The sequence below is a fragment of the Sinocyclocheilus rhinocerous genome, unplaced genomic scaffold, assembly GCF_001515625.1.
Source record: "Sinocyclocheilus rhinocerous isolate Xijiao unplaced genomic scaffold, SAMN03320098_v1.1 scaffold2117, whole genome shotgun sequence".
Lineage (NCBI taxonomy): Eukaryota > Metazoa > Chordata > Actinopteri > Cypriniformes > Cyprinidae > Sinocyclocheilus > Sinocyclocheilus rhinocerous.
This window is the reverse complement of record NW_015626361.1, coordinates 544,209-549,196: the sequence shown is the minus strand read 5'-3', so window position 1 is coordinate 549,196 and position 4,988 is coordinate 544,209.

The window sequence follows — 4,988 nt, the reverse complement described above, 5'->3', positions numbered from 1 at the left end:
AAAAAAAAAAAAAAAAAAAGACGAGGTCTCTCAAAAAGAACGAGGGGGGAGATGTGCAGCTATTCATTCTCCTTGTTACCATTAGAGGGCCATTAACATCTGATCGTTTACATTTACGCTCTTGGCAGATGCTGCTCGTACCAGCTAGAGGTTCAAATCACCAGATTCTGAATATGCAGGAGGGATTTTGTTAATGACAGATTACAGTAGGTTGAGAACGAGAGAGAAGGTGATATAGGTAGGTATTCAAAGAGAGAAAAGGTGAGTGCAAGTGATAAATGGATTCATGGGATGAGTTAATCAGAGATTAATTAAGGCCATTTCTGAAGGGATTGGCCTAATGGTCTTGGCACCAGGTTTGACAGGTTAGTTTTAAACATTGATTTGTTTGGTGAAGGCATCTATGCCACAGTTAAGAGTCTTGTTAAGCTTTGACTGCTTACGGCATACACACATTTCTTTCTGATTAACATGAGAAAGAAAAGAGGCAGTCGACTGTTGGGTATTTTAGCATAATTATGGCTTTGCTGGTCTCACTCGAGTGAGATGCTTAATTAAAATAATAAATCGCGTTTTTGCGTCACCACTAAAGAAATCCTTTTTTTCCTTTCCCCACTCACTCACTTAGAAATATATTATCAGTGTGTCCGTGAAGGTCACACTGCAACCGCTGTGTCCGATCCAGGGCCGCATCCACCCAATCCCACTTCAGGATTAGCTGGTGAACTCGTTAACTGGTTAGCAGATATCATCCTCCCCTCCCCCTCAACCCTTGCTGTTTTTACCCCGGAGCAGCCTTGAGTAAGACACTCTTACCCCACATGGGATGGTCAGATTACAGCTTCCCCATAATCCCGTTCGCACAGACTACAGAGACATGTTTCAATCTCTGCACTACGTTTCTTTCTCTGTGTATGTTTGCATCGCTCAAATGTGCCCCATAAAGCAGACACAAGGTTTTTGGCAAGAGTAAGTGATATTCCAAATTGCATGGTGTGAATTTTTTGTAAGGATACATTAAATTGATAAAAAGTGACAGTAAAGACTTACATTTTTACAAATGTAAATTTCAAATATTTTATTTCTAATAAATACTGCTCTTTTAAACTTTCTATTTCTCAAAGAATCCTGAAAAAAATGGATCACGGTTTCCAGAAAAAAATCAAGCAGCATAAGCATTTTGGTGATAATTTTATGAAATGTTTCTTTTCAACAAATCAGAATGAAAATTCAGCTTGGTCATCACAGAAATAAATTACATTTATATTAAAATATTATATATATTAATATATTACATTCTATATTCATATTTACAAAATATCTTAAAGTTGTTTTGTAAATATTAATATACAATGTAATAGTTATTTTAAATTTAAGTTATTTTACATTTTAATAATATTTCACAACACTGCATTGCAATAACAATTATACATTTGAATCTGTCCTTTAGTTCCATTCCAGTGGGCATCATTATATTAGGGCAAATCCACGCACACCTCCTCACTCTCCCTCTTTTCTTGTCTTCCTGGCCACCTGTCTTTCCTCCCACCCCCTCCTATTTCTCGTCCCGTTGGAGCTCCCCTCTCACCTGAAGCCTTGTTTGGCATCCTGTGCTGGGATTACGTTTAATCGTGCCACTGGCCCCCCTCATAGTCATCCTTTTCCACCCCGCTCTTGTGCAGAAATCTGTGGCTATATGCTTTTAATGTCTCCTATAGGGCTTTCCCTGTGAACAAGATTTACAATGAAAAAGTGGGAAGTACTGTGAGGATGCCATGATATGCATAAACAATATTTATAAAATAATACAGCCAAATTCACAATAGCATTTTTATATGATTTACTTTTATATTTATATTAGCTTCATATGATTTACTCTGTTACATCGAGCACAATACATAGTACATATATACATAGCCTATATATATATATATATATATATATAAAAGAATATATATGTAATGTACATTACTTATAATGTTTTTAAAGTCTCTTATACTCACCAAGCCTTCATTTATTTGATCGAAAGTACAGTAAAAAGCAGTAATATTGTGAAATATTATAACAATTTAAAATAACTCTTTTCTATTTTAATATAAATGTAATTCATTCCTGTGATGACAAAGATACATTTTTAACAGCCATTACTCCAGTTTTCAGTGTCACATGATCCTTCAGAAATCATTCTGATATGCTGATTTGGTGCTCAAAATCATTTCTTATTATTATCAACAGTTGTGCTGCTTAATATGTTTGAGGAAACCATGAAACTTTTTTAATAAAACATTTTACATTTTATAATACATTATATATTATAAAATGTGTGTATTTATAAATTGATCAAATGTAAAATAAATATTAAACACACTAATTGTTATTGATAAAATATTACAGAATGCAAATTGCAAAAAATAAAAAATAAAAACAAAATCAGCCTCTCAATCCCAGAATCCAGGGCACCACTGATTGTCTAAAACTATCATGTGAATGCATTGAAAAGAAATAAGAGAAGAAAGCGATTAGAAAAAAATATAGAGAGAATAGAAGCAGTATTCTCTGCTGTATTGTGATTATATCATGCAAGAGGCCAGAGTCTGAAGAGAGACCTGATGAGAGACTTGATTTATTGAAATCAAAATAATATATATATATATAAAAAAAGATTTACATCTGGGGTAAAATATTCGGGTAAAAACTGGGGTAAAACATTAAACAGCTATAATGGCTTGTATTTCCCTAATAAAATTAAATATTGAAATTTAAGGCAGTAAACATAGCTACATCTATTCTAGCTGCCAGATGTACAGTAAATTGATATTTTTCTGACATACCAAAGAAATAAAAATAAAGAGAGACGGGTGGTGGAAGTTAACTAAGGAAAATTAATTGCTGTTATGTGTAACCTGTCACCAGCCATTCAGGGTCAATCTGACCCACTGCCTTTCATTTATTGCAGTGCACACACTTATGCCACTGCATTCATTAAAGATGCACATGTCCTACGATTTTCTAAACAATGCACCTTTGAGTAAAAGTTTGTAAAGATGACCGTGGCCTACTGCTCATTTAAATGAAACCTAAATCAACTCCAGAGTCTGACAGCATGCAGTTGCCTTTACAGAAAAACGCTGTGATTAAATATTACAAATGTTTACCGATTAATCCTTATAAACTGAGTTTGCTTGTATGTGTGACTTACCGTCTGAGCGTAGCTGATTATTAAAAATTACCATTCATCTCTCTGCTTAAATAAGCCGCAAAATTGATTTGCCTTCCTGTTGCCGCCTCTGACAGTCTCACTGACATGTTCTTATTATCAGCAGTACGAGCATTATCACATACATTAATCAGAAAAGAATTCAGCCGTTGATGGCGTACTTTAATTACAAATCACGCACTTATCCAACGACGAACCACAAAAAAGCGTAAGATTAAAATAATTGTGATTGCAAAAATCCTTTTTATAGATGGTCAGGAGGCAACGCTGACCTTGAAGAACTGTTTTAACATAATCAGACATACTGATGTTACATACAGAAGCGAGAGAAATAGACAGTTCTCTGTGCGCTTATTATTAATGTGGGGGATTTTATATTGCCAGCAGTATTTTTCCGTAACCAAACACACAGATGAAATGCCTCTGAACCTCAGAGCGAATACAGATGCATAATTTTGTGAAGCACATGCGCACGCTAAAGTGGTGTGAAACGAAGAAGTGGGTCATGGAGTGATTTGTTTTAGAGAGGGGGTGGAAACTGGGTCACTGGATGCAGAGGCGGCGAAAAGGGGGTTGCTTTTGGGAGCTTCTGTGTGCTGTTGCTGGGCTGACTACTGGGGCGTACTGAGAAAAAAGGGAGGGAGGGAGAAACAGAGATAGAAAGAGAAGTTCCCATCCTTTTTTTTGGAATTAGTCATTTTGTAGGGTCTAGGAGCATCATTATTTCAAGAAGCATTCGAAGACGCTATATCCCATTTCAAATGCAGTATTCCAGAGCTTCGACTACAAAGAGAACGAATAATCATCTGAGGTATGAAAGAAATGTAAAATGGGACACCAGATGATGAATATTAAACACACTAATTGTTATTGATAAAATATTACAGAATGCAAATTGCAAAAAATAAAAAATAAAAACAAAATCAGCCTCTCAATCCCAGAATCCAGGGCACCACTGATTGTCTAAAACTATCATGTGAATGCATTGAAAAGAAATAAGAGAAGAAAGCGATTAGAAAAAAATATAGAGAGAATAGAAGCAGTATTCTCTGCTGTATTGTGATTATATCATGCAAGAGGCCAGAGTCTGAAGAGAGACCTGATGAGAGACTTGATTTATTGAAATCAAAATAATATATATATATATAAAAAAAGATTTACATCTGGGGTAAAATATTCGGGTAAAAACTGGGGTAAAACATTAAACAGCTATAATGGCTTGTATTTCCCTAATAAAATTAAATATTGAAATTTAAGGCAGTAAACATAGCTACATCTCTTCTAGCTGCCAGATGTACAGTAAATTGATATTTTTCTGACATACCAAAGAAATAAAAATAAAGAGAGACGGGTGGTGGAAGTTAACTAAGGAAAATTAATTGCTGTTATGTGTAACCTGTCACCAGCCATTCAGGGTCAATCTGACCCACTGCCTTTCATTTATTGCAGTGCACACACTTATGCCACTGCATTCATTAAAGATGCACATGTCCTACGATTTTCTAAACAATGCACCTTTGAGTAAAAGTTTGTAAAGATGACCGTGGCCTACTGCTCATTTAAATGAAACCTAAATCAACTCCAGAGTCTGACAGCATGCAGTTGCCTTTACAGAAAAACGCTGTGATTAAATATTACAAATGTTTACCGATTAATCCTTATAAACTGAGTTTGCTTGTATGTGTGACTTACCGTCTGAGCGTAGCTGATTATTAAAAATTACCATTCATCTCTCTGCTTAAATAAGCCGCAAAATTGATTTGCCTTCCTG